Source organism: Tursiops truncatus, chromosome 2, assembly GCF_011762595.2.
Source record: "Tursiops truncatus isolate mTurTru1 chromosome 2, mTurTru1.mat.Y, whole genome shotgun sequence".
Lineage (NCBI taxonomy): Eukaryota > Metazoa > Chordata > Mammalia > Artiodactyla > Delphinidae > Tursiops > Tursiops truncatus.
In genome coordinates, this window is record NC_047035.1 from 168,567,734 (window position 1) to 168,583,504 (window position 15,771).

At 46.2% G+C, this 15,771-nt stretch overlaps 1 protein-coding gene across 4 annotated transcripts in view; it reads right to left on the bottom strand.

Annotated features, from left to right (window-relative positions):
* FRMD4A (FERM domain containing 4A) overlaps window positions 1-15,771 on the bottom strand; it is a 382,372-nt gene that overhangs the window by 331,215 nt on the left and 35,386 nt on the right. The window lies entirely within an intron of this gene.

Sequence of the window (15,771 nt, forward strand, 5' to 3'; positions counted from 1 at the left end):
TTAAGTGGCCTGAGGCACTCTCTCGAGGGAATACTCTACCTTCTCCACCAAAACTCGGGCTGCATTTCAAAATGGGAAAAACAGAGCAGCCTATGTGGCAGGGATTTCATGAAACTGAATGTGTGTTCAGAGCCCAAGCCAGGATGACAACCCCTCCCCATTTCCTTTGCGAGGCGTGGAAGTATTTACCTGTTGGGTTTCATACCCTCCAACCCTGTGGGTTTCAGATGTTGATCTTTTTTAAAAAAAAAACTGTGGTAAAATATACATAAACATAAAATTTACCATTTTGACCATTTTTAAGTACACATACAGCTCAGTGGCATTAAGGACATTCACCACCGTCCCACTTTAGAATGCAAAACTGAAGTTCTGCGCCTATCGTACGATTCCCCCAGCACCTGGCGACCACGATTCTACCTTCTGTCTCTCTGAATTTGCCTGTTCGAGGTACCTCATGCAAGCGGAATCACACAGTATTTGTTCTTCGTGACTGGGCTTATTTCATTTAGCATAATGTTTTCAAGGTTCATCCATGTTGTAACCTATGTTAGAATCTGCTTCCTTTTTAAGGGTGAATAATGTTCCACTGCATGTGTAGACCACATTTTGTTTACGCTTTCATCTGTTGATGGACACTTGGGTTGCTTCTACCTTGTGGCTTTTGTGAATAATGCTGCTATGACATGGAAGCAACCTAAATGTCCATTGACGGATGAATGGATAGAGAAGATGTGGTGTGTGTGTGCGCGCGTGCGTGTGTGTGTATATATATATATATATACACACACACACACACACACGCGTGCGCGCGCACACACACACACAATGGAATACTACTCAGCCATAAAAAAGAATGAAATAATGCCATTTTCAGCAACATGGATAGATCTAGAGATTCTCATATTAAGTGAAGTAAGTCAAAGACAAACACCGTATGATATCTCTTATATGTGGAACCTAAAAAAGTGATACAAATGAACTTATTTTCAAAAGAGAAATTGACATAGAAAACAAAATTATAGTTACCAAAGGGGATAACAGGGGGCTGGGTGAGAGATAAATTAGGACTTTGGGATTAACATATACACACTACTATACATAAAATAGGCAAATAACAAGGACCTACTGTATAGCACAGGGAACTATATTCAATATCTTATAATAATCTATAATGGAAAAGAATCTGAAAAAGAATACATACACGTACATACATACATATACATATATATACATATATATACACACACACACATATATATATATATATATATATATATAAAAAACCGAATCACTTTGCGGTACACTTGAAACTATTACAGCATTGTAAATTAACTATACCGCAATAAAAAAATAAATAAAAAACAATGCTGCTATGAACATGGGTGTACAAATAGCTGAGTCTCTGTTTTCATTTCTTTTGGGTCTATAGCCAGAAATGGAAGGCTGGATCTTCTGATGATTCTATGTTTAATTTTTGAAGGAACTGACATACCCCTAGATAGTAATCTTTTTCACCCACTGCTTCTGCTCTGTCCTGTTCCTGGGTTGCTCCTGAGATAGCCTGGGACCTTCCCTGCAGGCAGACACACAACTGCTGACCTCCAGGACTTGTTTACGTAAACGGGCTCTGCCCAGGTGGCCCTCAGGTGAACCTGTGCTACTTTGCATGCACCTGCCTCAGCTGCCCTGACCTTTACTACGTCTGTTTGATTCGCATTCTCATTCCCAGGCTGGAACCAGAGTCTGGCTCTGAAGCCCAGTGCAGGTGGCACCTGGCGTGGCCCTCACAGTTGCCTCCTCCTGGACCCTCAGCGTGGACCACTCTGCTCATCGTGACCCAAGGGACCTTAGCCATGAGGTGGGCTAGTTCCTCCAGTGAAGGCCAAGAAAAGGAAGCTGGGAATGGGCGGCGCCCTCTGAGCAGATCGCACTGGCCTAGGGTATTTTAGCTTCAGGCTGAGGCAGGCTGTGACCCCATTGAAATTACCCTGAACATAGGTTGGCTTCTGGTGGTGGGTTTGAGTTAGACTCAGCATCAGGATGTGGACAGATGCAGGAGACGGACTGGGATCCTTTCTGGTCTGAAGTAGGGGCCCCAGCTAGAGCAGGGTTAGCAAGACGGCAGCCCCTCAGGCTCCAGCTTCCGAGGGAAAGCAGACGCAGAGCCGGGTCACGGGCACAAGCCCACCGGTTTGGCTTGGGTTTAGGGGGTAACAACTCCAACCCGGGGACTTGAGGGTCCCGGGCACCACCTAAGCCATTGGGTACCAGGCTTCAGAGCCGGTAGATGCTTCCTGCGAGCGTGATTAGCCTCCTGGAACTTGGCCAGGCTCGACCTGTGCTGATTTAGGAAGGGGTGTTGGCAGCTTTCACACTTGCACCTGGAAGGTCTAGCAAGGTGGGGTCTGACAACCACCAAGTGGCTCCAAATGAAACTCGCCCAGCCCCACTGTGGCCACCGTTCACAGGGACGCCACCACTGGCTTTGGACATCTCCCTTGCCTGGAATGTCAAGTCTGCAGGGCCTGCCTGGATCCTGCCCTAGGGACTGCAGCCTCCCTCTCCCCAGGCATCAGCATTTCAGCCAAGTTAGCAACCCTCCCTTACCTGGTCCCTCCATGGACCACTGGTTGCCAACCCTGGCTGGCCCATTAGAGTCAGCCGGGAAGCTTTTATGAAATGCATTTACCCGGGCCCCATCCCTAGAGAGTCTGACTTTATGAGTCTGGGGGAGGGAGTCGGTATTACTACTCTTAAAAAAATATCCTAGTCATTCTAACGCACAGCCATAGAAAAGAACCATGGCCACAGACCAACGCTGAGTTCCCCGCGTCTTGAAGATGAGCTCCTTTCACTCATAATGTTACCTAAGGGCTCAGGTCAGTGTTCTCACGCTTTAGCTTGCATTAAAATATCTGCAGGATGTGTTCAAACACAGACCTCCAGGCTTCACCCCAGAGTTTTTGACTCAGCAGATCAGGTGTAGGGCCCGGGGATTTGAATTGCTAACATGTTCCCAGGTGAGACCGAAACTCTGGCCCTGGGATTACACTTTCCGAGAGCCACTGATCGAGGCCCATGACACCCCTTGATTCTTGGATTTAGGGCGATGGGGAGAAATGGAAATGAGTCAGTCACGGTTTTTACTGTTTACAATTTCATTCTTGGACATTCTTTTCAGAAGAACTGCCACTTACCTCTGAGCGTCATGGTAGGGGCTAGTAAATGAACTTTTCCCCATTTGGGGAATGGAAAATCAACACTTAAGGACCTTCCACCCAATGATTCCTTGCCCACCACTGCCCCCCCCCCACCGACCCCCCGAAAGATAATTCAGTAGTTAAAAGAAATATTTTGTTAAAAGGCATCCAAGTTTTCTTCCCACCACAAGGACCTGCTCGTTGACTTGAAAAGCCTGACTCTTAGTAATGCACGTTTATTTCTAAATTAAAACGGTTTCTCACTGATGTGATATTTCAGGACTTGAGTTCCCTAAAGGCAGCCAAACCGAGAGCCTGAATCACTTACTCCTTTGTCTCTGTGGCCGGGAGGGCAGAACATTTCAGAGGTTACAATCTGCCCTCAACAAAGGGCGTTTAGGCTCTTGTTTTAGAAATGAGTGACTCATCTCTGGGTCATTTTCATGTCTCTATCTCCCCTCTCCCCTCTCCCTTAACCACGAGGAAACTGCAGGCGAAACACTCTTCTTTATCTCAATGCACAAAGGACACAAATGGTGCGGATCTGGAGACCTGACTTCCTGTTATTAAGGAGGACATCCTACAATTTCACGGAGCGGGATTTCCAAACAAAGCAGAAAGTCGAACGATTTCAGAGTTTGCTCCCCACCTACAATTAACTAGGTCACAGCTGTAAAGGAAGAGGGAAAAAACATTAAATCACTCCAAGGCAGGAGCACTTGATATCATCCATGGCCGAAAAATAAACACTTCATTTTATTTTTTAAAAGGAAGAGCAATACATCTAACAGAAACATGTACATCTGAGATGCGATAGAAAGTGGAAAAAAACATCTGATCGGACAACAGGCCAGGGCTGGTGTCTCAGGCCTAATTATTTTATTTAATATTTGTACGAAAACTGAGAGGGAAATGGAAATGATCTCCTTCATATATACGAACCATGATCTGCCTTTAATCTGTGCAGAGGACTTCTTAGGATTATGCATAACCCATAAAGATTCCCATTTGGTCATGCAGGGGTTAAAGACTTTTGAAGCCCCAGAATTGTTTCAGGTCTGTTGGACTTCCACATTTGGCAAATGCAAAATTCTCACAGTGGACTCTCTGACCTTGATTGGACATCAAGGCGGGAGGGGCTATTTCCGAGTGGATTAGATATTTAAGAACCCACAGTACCCCAGGAAGGAATACTTTTCAGAAAGGAACATCTCAATGTGCTGTGCCCCTTTCTTTTGCTCTTACGACCCGCTGGCACCATGCGGATTTCATTGCTCATTGAGTGGGCAAGATCGGTGTGAATGTCACTAGCCCACTGACCGAAGATAACTCCTTTCTTTCCTGCATCTCAATATGAGAAAATCTATTCCAAGAAGCCCGTCTAAAATACGGTTCCTCATTCACAGATACAGGTATTACACACACACACCAATTCATGGATGTGCTATGGAGTACAACCTGTGAGAGACCCAGCTGAGGTGTCTACACAAAACCGAGGGCTTCCCTGATGACACAGTTGAGTCTCTTACACGTTACGTTTCAAAGCAATGTTTCACTTAGAAAATGACTCTATTCAAGAAGGCTCTTTTGTTGGGCTTGATTTCCAGTGTAATTCCATCATCAGTAAATGGTCTAATAGAAAAAAAATGGGTCAGTGACATTCACACTGATCTTGACCAAACATTTGTATAAAATAGTCATGGTAAAGATGATAGATGGATAGATGGATAGACAGACACAGATTGGCAGAGGACAGATAGATGACATGTGAAACAAAGATGGGGAAATAAATCTATGTCCATGTACATCAGTTAGGACACGAGGTACTGAAAATGTCCTCTGTGGACATGTTAGTGCATCTGCACTATTTGGAAGCCTATTAGAAATGCAGGCTCCCAGACCCTACCCCGGAGCTGCTGAATCAGAATCTGCCTTTGACAAGATCCCCAGATGATTCCTTTGTCCATTGATGCTGGAGCAGTGCTGCTTTAGAGCAGAACAGCCTAGAAGAGTGATCTTCTATAACTGGACATCTTTGCCCAAATGAAACTGTGGGTGGAAACACAAATATCTTAGAAGCGGAACTCCTCTGGCTGAGTCAGGGGTGAGTTATCTAAGGCTTCTCGGCCCCCTAGTGGCACCTCCCACCTGCACCAGCAGTTACTTCCACTTCTTTGGGGGAAGCAAGGATGCCTAATGTTTGTATCCTAACACCTACTGTTCCAGAAGACACAGGCCACCACTTCCTGAACAACATCTAAGCCCTGGCATATTACGGATACTCAGGTAGTATTAGGTCACTGCTAACAAGTGATTCTGAAGCAAGATTATGTGCAGAAGCACCAAAGGACATAGGAAAAATCAAAGAGAGCAGGCTGATAGCATACTTAATATGGGAGAAAGACAAGGCAAAGAGAGAAACAAAAGTGGCCCTATAGTCAGAGCTACCAGATAAAATATAGGACACCCAGCTGAATTTGAATTTCAGATAAACAACGTGAGACAGACCTACCACTAAAGCACTATTTGTTTGCTGTTTATCTGAAACTCAAATGTAACTGCGCATCTGTATTCTCATTTGCCGAATCTAGCAACCCTCATTCCTTCCTCGAGGACACTCTTCTCTGAAGCTCGGGCCCTCCTTCCAGATTAGACCCCAGTCAGATTCCCTCCGGAGAGGTCTCTGCCTGGATTCAAACCCCGGACCTGCCAGTGCTGGCGGTTGTGGGACCCTGGGCAAATGATTTCATCTCTCTCTGTTCTGTCTCCCTCCTCTGTAAAGTGGGGATGCACACGGAAGCCTGCCTCATGGGACTGTTTGGGGGTTAAAGGAGAAATTATCTGTAAGGCACAAAGTAGGAGCTCATTGAATAAATGTACATTGTTGTCTATCTGGTCAAGATCTTGTGGGTTTCAGCAACTGCCTTTCTGTCTGAATTGGCTCCTGGTCGTTTTCTCGAAGACCTGAGATCAATCTGCAGAGGGAAGAGAGGGGAGAAGAGGACGTGGTGCCTGGAAAACCGCAGGAGGATGCTTTCCTCTCCTTTCTGAGGGGCCTGGCCTGGTGCGACCATCTAGTCCCTGCATTTCTGCCCCCTCTCTCCCTGGGGGCCGAGTTGGGGGACGCACTAGGGAAGGGGGGAAGAAAATGTGTCACTTGATATTTGCTCCTTGACCCCGGCTGACCCCGTTAATTGACTGCAGGATGGAAGGAAGTGCGCTCAGGAGACCTTCCTTTGCCAGAGCTTCTTGGCCGGATGTCTTAGCCATCAGGGAGCGATATCTTGCTTCCTTGACAGTCAGCTGAGCAGTGGGCACTCTGATAGCCCGGCAAGGTGGACAAGCCCCAGGACAGTGACACCTTATATTTCAAGGTCAGAAATTCTCAAAAAGCTGCTGAGTACCGGAGCCAGCATTTGGGATGTGTTACTTCTCCGTCTCGGAGTAAACCTGACCACTGAAGCCTCATCGCCTCCCAGCTTTTGTTTTCATCTTTGTTCCCAGGAACGCCAAGATCAGAGACTAGATTCTGGTAATGAACTGTTCTTAAACGTTAAACAAATAAAACAAGAAAGCCAAGGTATCGGGGGGTGGGGTGGGGCGCAAGTCCCCCCACCACCCAAAGAGGAGATATTGGAGCCAGGTTTCACGGCGGATACTGAGCCAGCGTCCCTCATGGAAATCAAACAATTCTCCCGAAACTGCGATCTGAATGCTGCAGTTTCCCTGAAACTGTGTTCTGGGGTTTCCTCCTCTGCTTGGCACTGACCCAGCACCTGCAGCAGCAAAGCTTTCCCAGGAAGCTATTGTTATTTGTGCATCTGATCATTTACAGCAGAGCACGCTGACAGCAAAATTTAGAAAGGAAGAGAAAAAAGAAGCGGAGGGTGAAAAGGACAAAACGGAGGCTTCCAGCGTCCCGGTGGGAACTTAAAAGCAGAAACACCTCTCTTTTCGGCCCTCAGCACAAGTTAGGACTCTACAGAAGAACCATCCTCGGGCAGAGCTGCAGCCTGTATGGAAGGTGGGCGTCAGACACGGAGATTCAGAATGAGGATGTGCACCTCTGCTCCTCCCCTGGGGATGCCGTCTAGAGTGTATTCTCTGATCTTCCCCAGAGCATCCCTCCAGCTGCCACCAAGGAGCTGCACTAAGTTGCTGAGTCCACACAGCACACAATGGAAGGGCTCTGTTTTTCAGGACCAGACATTCCAAACGAATTCATTTCCTTCTGGGAAAAAGCACTGCCTTGTTCGGAGCACGAAGTTCCCAGGGCTCGGCTTACCTGGCAGCATTTTGGACACACCTGTTGGGACCATTAGCCCTGCCAAGAGAAGGGAAGCAGGATGCTTTGTTCTACTTTTACTCCCAGTCGACTCTCTTCCCACTGTGTTGGTTTCCCTTACGGAATCTAACCCAAACAGAAGAGAAAGTTACAGGACTCCACGCTGCTTGGCAGGGAGCAAAATAAATGCACATAAATAGACAGCAGACCCTTTCACAACACGGTTTGGACTGTGTGGGCCCCCTTACATGTGGACTTTTTTCAGTAGTCATATTACAGTACTACACAACCTGTGGATGATGGAATCCACAGATGTGGAATCTTAGAGGCGGAGGAATTGTGAATAGAAAGGAACCGCAGATCTGGATGACTAACTATAAATTACACGTGGATTTTCCACTGTGCCAAGAATTGGCTCCCCTAACCCCTGGATTGTTCAAGAGTCAGCTGTATATATGGAATATAAGGGTAAACTAGGAAATTAAGGACACTGTGGGATAGAAAAAAAGAAAAGGACAAAACTGAGTTAAAAGGATGAGATAATGTGAAAAGGCAGCTAGAACAAGCAAGTTGGGCCCCAACTTTAGCTCTGAGTTTCCTGGCGGCAAAGGTAAAAAAGGTAATAGAGAAGAATCACATACGTCTTATTAGCTCCAAAAGGAATGAACAGGATGGCCTTTATAGAAGGAATACCGAAAAACACAAGGAACATTATTTCTGCCATTTTGAAAAAGGCTCAGAAGCATTTTTACCGATGTTTCTTCTGTTGGCTTTCTAATCAGGGTGGCACCTTACTCACTCTCTGCCTGTCCACAGCCCAGGCTGTGCCCAGACATTGCCCTCGGCTCTGTAAGCGGATCAGAGATTCCTCCAGACTCTTCCTCCTACCTTTGCTCCGAACCTACTTCTTCTCCTCTAATTTCTCTGGTCTCCATCGACCATGTCATTCCAGATTTCTCCAGCTGAAGCCAACTCTTTCGCACTCAGGACCCATTAACCTCTCCATGGGGCTTGTTTTAGGGATTCCTGCCACCAGCAAACTCTCATTCCTTGCCTTGGTTTTATATTCTATAAATCCTGCCCACCCCACTCCATGGCCCGCCCAAGTCCTAGCTCTCTTGGCCCGAGTTCAGGCCCAGAATGGGGTGCTGCATGATTAAAGAGAAGGATATCAGCCTTCAATAAGGACGAGTTAAATCTTAACTCAATAAAAGAATCTCAGCCGGCAGCTGAGAACATATGGTCCAGGAATATTGATATTTGATTATTTAACTTCATAAGAATAAAGTAAAAAGGATTGGTAATGAATAGCTACCACATCCCTCGATCTGCTTCTCTTAGGTGTCAGATGTCCCTAGGAAGGCTCTGGTTAAGTGCTGGAGGGCAGGCATTTCACAGTGGCCTCCTCCAGCAAGAGGTAGAAATGAAGATATTCTGAGATTAAAACTAAAGAGATACATCTCTGCTGTGGGTCCAAGTGAGAGCTGCCACTCAGAAGGCATAGTTGAGAAGCATGCCTTGTATCGTCCCCCCATTGGAGCACCACTCTACCTTGACATCCTGGTAAGATCAAGAATTCCTGTGGGTAGAGCCAATGCTTTCATCAGCAAAGGAACTGTGAATCCATTCAAGCTCTTGCTCAAGGACTTGGCCGAGACCCCAGAATTCTCCTCCATCGAGCATGAAAGAGATGATTGAAAATGAAAAAAATTTTAGTTCCGTTGTTACCGGCCAAACACCTGGATCATAAAAGAACCTCATTTTGGCTCTTGTGCAATGTCTGGTTTGGGGTAAGACCACACACTGCTGGTCTGTAAATATGTGTTAGTAGCAAAGTAAACCTCGAGGTGATGGAGCAATTGCTTCATTGGATGAAACTGTTTGATACGGTCCACTTTGATACCGGAGAACATTTGCCAAAAGCAAAAGAATGTGCTGGCACTTAGATGCCCCATCAGGTCCCAATTAGATCGTAGGTTCAGTAACTTCTTCAGTGCTGTTCCTCTTCCTGGGTGACAAAACCACGCACTCAGCAAACAGGATGCTGTCTTCCTACTCCCTATAGCTGGAGGACATGCATTCAATTTATTTCAATGTATTTTAAAATTTGCATTTGATCTATCAGAAGAGTTTTCCTTAAAATTCTGATTTAGCAGTAAGATTAGGATGCCAGCTGGAGGGCCTGAGGATCTACAACAAGATTCATTTTTGTATCGCGATGTCTCCCTTTTATGATATTCAAGACTGGGAAGAGAGAATACATAGATATTTGGGGTGGAATCGTGCTCATTTCATTGTAGAAGTTGAACACTGGCATCTTGTGGGCCAAATGTAGCCTGTAAACATGCTTTCTTTGGCATGCGGTGTTTTTCTTTAAGCTTGGATTTGTTGCCAGCATATAAAAATTGAGATATTTCATCTCTTTCTCACACACACATATATATATTTTCTTACTTATAAGAAAATTGCGTAAAGATGTCCCTTTGAAAAATCAGAAGATCCAGGAACACCAGCCCCAGTTTCCCCGTGGTGAAGCTGAGTAGTAGGTGTTCATTTGCTAAGATACGAGACCTCCAGTTTGCAAGGTACAGCTTTCCTTCCTGACCTCCATGTATTTGACCTACTTGACTTCTGTAGTCATCTGAGTTATAATGCCTGTGTAGGGCCCGATTTTATAAGGATGACGAGCATGAATAGAGGCAGCCCAGGATTAAGATGAAGGATGAGGTCCTAAGGGTACCACAGGAGATGGATATTAACTCTTGAAAACAGCCAATTTCTGATGGGTGAGTCTCGGAAGGAGAAAGAAGAGTGTTGCCCTGCACAGGCCCTATTCTAAGACACGTGATACGTGTTTCTCTCATGCCACCTTAAGGCCATTTGACTGAGGGAAAAAGGAAGTCACAGAGTCCCGAAGAGCCTTTATTTGCTGTTGGGCTCTTCAGAGGGAACCTCAAAACACACGTCCAGGGATTGTGCTAGAAATAAGGACTATTAAGATGATTAAGAACGGACGCTGGGGCTTCCCTGGTGGCGCAGTGGTTAAGAATCCGCCTGCCAATGCAGGGGACATGGGTTCGAGCCCTGGTCCGGGAAGATCCCACATGCCGCGGAGCAACTAAGCCCGTGTGCCACAACTACTGAGCCTGCACTCTAGAGCCCGTGAGCCACAACTACTGAGCCCGCATGCCACAACTACTGAAGCCCGCAAGCCACAACTACTGAAGCCCACGTGCCTAGAGCCTGTGCTCCGCAACAAGAGAAGCCACTGCAATAAGAAGCCCGCACACCACAACGAAGAGCAGCCTCTGCTCACCGCAATTAGAGGAAGCCCGTGTGCAGCAATGAAGACCCAACGCAGACAAAAATAAATACATAAAATAAACATGAAAAAAAAAAAAGGACTCTGGCCAAGCCAAATGCTGCAGGATTTTGGTATTCACCACGCCCCGCCCCCCTGCCCCCAGGTGATGGAATGGGATGGTGTGTGGCCTGGGGACCCTGGCTCCTGTTCCCTGGGAGAGGCCCTCAGGAGGAGGACAGAGCTGCCATCCGGGGGCCCTGGTGTGAGCATATCATTCTATGCTGCTGATTTCGAATCAACGAGTACCCCTTGTGTGTTTCCAGAGGAGTTTTTTCTTTCTGTTGTAGCCCCTCTCCCTAAATGCTCTGCTGCTTGAAAACCCAAAGCTTGGACCCAGCAGCATGGGGGGGGGGGTGTTCCCCTTCCTCATTTTTCCCTTAGGTTGACATTTTAACGAGAAGGATTGTAAAACCTGGCGCCCGCATTGCTGCCTACATGGATGGACCTGGCTGTGCAACACAGCAGTGCAGGCGAGGAGATGAAGAGCTTTCTCGGGGCACTGGGCTCTGAGCTCGTCCATACCCAGACACACCTGATTCTGCTTGGAAAATGAACTAGCCTAATTCCCCAACATCAGCCTGGAATCGCGGCAGGGACTCACAACACGTCTGCTTTTAAAGCTTCCCTTTCACTAGTCCGAATTTGACGTTCCTAAAAGGAAGATGAAAGGGGGTGGGGAGGGGAGCTATGCAAGTGCCGACTGGGTGGATATTCTCAGTTGTCCCAGGTGGAAACCCTTTGATTGACGGGATCCACATAAAGGGCTATGTTCCCATTACTAAAGGCTGTTACCGTCCTTCAGCCCAACTGGCAGATAAGACCAAGATTTTCTTCTGTAAGAAACACCACGAAAACCCAATGATTCAGAACCTGATGTCAAAGATGTGATTTCTTGCAGTTCGATCCAAATCCATTTGCTTTTACAGACCAGGTCTAAACCCCAACATTCAGGGTTCAAACCAGGACCTGCTCGTTTCAGGCATTTCGTAGCTGGCTCAGCCCTAAATTATACTTTCTAAATCTATTCTGGGACTCGGGTGGGTTATGAAGCTCTGACACACGATAGCAGCAACCCATTTTTAAAATATTTTCAGAAGCGAAACAGAACAAAACAAAGCAAAAGAAAAGAGGTTTTCTTCAGAGAGATCTCAGGAAAGCTAAGGCGGAGCGGTGGGGTACTGGCTTTTGACGCAGGTGATCAACGTAAGATGTTGAAGTCTGTCTTTCATCTTCTCTCTTGCCTTTTTCTTTCCGCTGGACTAGCTCTAAGGGACTGATTGCAGTTTTATTTTTCTGACACAGTGGTTTAAGTTGAGGGCTGTTTAAAACAGGAGCACTGAGTTTCTAGGATGCTGTAGGGAAGAAGGTTTGCTACTGGCCTTGGCTGTCATAACTTTCACCCATTATTCCTTATCCTGGTGTCTACTTGCTCGTTCCAGGACTGACCTCAGGTTGAGTAAGAATCGTCCTGAGAGTTTCTTCCTTTTCCTGTCTCCATTATTTCCCCCTCCCTATGCTGTGCTCTTTTCTCTACCTCACTGGTGCCTTTTTTTTTTGTTTTTTTCTTTTCTGGAAAGCTATACTTCCGGTACCATTCTCAAATTTTAGTCCACGTTATAACCCTCAGAGGTTCAGATTCAGTATGTCTGGGGAGAGACCGTGCATCTATGGGTTTAGAGAACACACGGGTGATTCTTCTTATTTTTTTAACGTCTTTATTGGAGTATAATTGCTTTACAATGGTGTGTTAGTTTCCGCTTTATGACAAGGTGATCCCGGGTGATTCTGACGCACACAGCTTGCACGCAAGCTCTTTCACGACACAGCAATCAGATGATTTCTTAGTCCGTATCGCACTTGATTACCAGCAGCATTGGACAGTCCAACGTTCCCTTCTGAGAATTTCTCTTCAATTCTCTTTGCACCTCACTGGACGCACTTATTTGTCTTTCTTTGCTGGTTCCTCCTCCTGGAAATGATCTCTAAACTTGGGTCCAGCCCTGTGATATTTCTTTGTGCCACCAGCCAGGTAACATCACCTAGTCTTGTGGCTATTAACACTATCCTCCAAGGGTATACCAGAAAATGTTCAACCATTGACTCCCCAGAAAAAAAAAAAGCCCTGATTTGTAATGTTTGCCAGTTTCCACGGTGTAAATTCTCCCATCACTGCGCATTTCAACCGGCCCACATGTGGTCACTGCATGTGGCGTTAGGAAGAGATGTACACAGTCAGCTCTTCAGAGCCTGGGATAAGTCAGCTCTGTCATCCCCCGGATTACCGTCCACATTTATATCTCCAGTCCAGACTCTTGCCTAAACACCAAACGTGTTTTTAACATCCTCCGTTTGCGTTTTTAACTATCATCTCAAGTTTAACACATCCAAGCGGAACCCCTCATCTCCCCGGCCCTGCTGTCATCACCCCAAGCGGGTCCCGCAGTGCTCCCCATCTCAGCGGCAACTCCACTCTCCAGCTGCTCAAGATGGGGATTCCTCTTCTTGGTTCCTCTTTCCCTATCACCCAATCCATCGGCCAATCCTGTCAATTCTACACTGCAGACCAATCCAGGATCCATTCATTTCTCACCACCTCCAGAGTTAGCACTTCTCATCAGGATTCTTACACTCATGACCTAATGAGTCGCCTGCTTCCATGCCTCGTTGCCTATCAGCCTAGTAGCTGCAGGGACTCCTTTAACACATGTCAGCTGAGGTCATCCTTCTTTCCCCAAACCACTCATCTCCTTCTGTCCTGCTCAGAGTAAAACCCCGAAGCCCTTATCATGGCCTGAGCAGCCCTCTGTCACACGGGCCCCTAACGCTTCCCTGTCCGCGACTCCTCGCCGCTTACCCCCGGCCCGCCCCCCTTTACTCCTCAGATCCATCAGGTGTGCTCTTGCCTCACACCCGTGCATGTGAAGCGTCCTCTGCCCGGCGTGTTCTCCCCCCAGATGGCCGCATATGCCCTGCTCCCTTTTACTTCTTCAAGCCTCACCTCCGATACCACTTTAACAGAGAGCCACATCGTAGGAAATGCAGCCCACCCTCCTCTCCTCCCTCCTTATCCTGCTGTGTATTTCCCTACAGGCCTTAGCCCCAATTACAGTCATCCCTGGGTATCTGTGGGGGATTAGTTTCAAGACCCTCGCAGAGACCCAGATCCACGGATGCTCAAGTCTCCTCTATAAGGTGGCACGGTACACAGTACTTCAACCTCCTGTATCTGCAGGTTCCACACCAGCGTAAAAGGGAGGCCCGCCGCAGCATGAAAGCAGAGATTCTGTTACAGCCCCTGGGCCTCCAACACTGCCTGGCATGCAGCAGGTATTAAATAAAAATCTGTAGAATTAAAACACAGAGTGCTGGGTCCTAGATATTAGATCCTCTGGGGTATCTACCTTCTGAGACTGATTTTTTTTAATTGAAGTTGAACCATGTTTTCTAGAAATGATTAATATACTTTTAAAAGCCTCATTGGCGTTCCTGATTAATGTTCCAATAGAGGGACGGGAAGAACCGTTTGGAAGCAACCTATCCATGTGGAAATGCGACCTTGGCACGTTTGAGAAAACTCAGCAGGCAGTGGAGGAAAATGATCAGGGGCGTATTTACGGACTATCTTGAAATATACACACAGATTCTGATTGGGAAGGAAAACGGCTGCCCACATACTCAGAAGGGTTAATTGTGTAGAAGGTTTCAAGAAGTTTTTCTTTCTTTTTCCCACTCTTTTTTAGATTCTTTTCTCATATAGGTCATTACTGAGTATTGAGTAGAACAAGAAGTTTTTCATGAGCAAGTTCTCCACCAAGAAGACCTAGCATCCTAAACTGAGTCACTTTGTTAGAACTGATAGTGACACAAATATTTATCGGCATAAGAAATGCAGGCACTCTGCAACCCTATTCTTTGAGTGACAATTCTGTTTGAGTTTATGACCATAAAAACATTCTTTTCATTCATCTATTCGCATTCATTCAATAAATGTATAATCACGCTGTGGCAGGCATGGCTCTAGGCTCTGGGACTTAGTAGAAAAACTGATCAAGTCCTTTGAAGCAGTTAGTAATTGAGTGCCCAGGAAGGGAAAAGAAAAAAGAATAAAAATCCACAGATGTGATTCATCCACTCCCAGATTAGAAAACACAGATCCCCCCGCATGGCAGAGTTTCTCCTATATTGCTTCCTACACATAAGATGCTATCGTTCTCAGAGGTGCATTGATAAATCAGTACAAATAAAAGTGGATTGTTTTCAACTATGTGTTCAAAGAAACTCTTATATCACACAGGTGGATAGCATTCACTCTGCTAGAGCAATTTATAAGAGATCTGCTTTCAAAATACCTACAGTGAGGGTCCTGCGAATACAGGATTGATTTTATGAACGTGGCTGCAAGATGGTGGGTTGAAATACACCCGGAAGGGGCTTTGTCCCTGCTCCAGTGGAGAAGAACTTTGCTGGATTGGGTGTTTCTGATCTCAAATTATCTAAAAGGAAGTCCTGTATGGTACTAGCCACTATGACTTCAGAAGGCTGTGTTCAACTATCCGGAAAGTGACCTCAAAGTGTTGGACACTTCATAGGATGTCCCAGGTATATGAACACACTTTCAAAAGATGAAGTTTTTTTTTTTCCTATTGAGAATGACACTCTTGACTAAAAATCCAACACAACTGACTCCTTTATTTCCTTTTTATGTGAAGACACCGGAAAGCACAGGAACTAGCTAATTTCTTTAAGCTAGTATCTTGCCCAGACAATCCATCTTGGCAACAGTCTCCCCTTGGGGCAGTGGTTGTCAATGTGGCCACACAGTAGAATCAGCGGGCGCTTAACTACTGATGATGCCTGGGTCCCTTCTCCAGAGATGCTGACATCCTTTGGTTTGGGGTACAGCTTGGGTGTTGGGATTT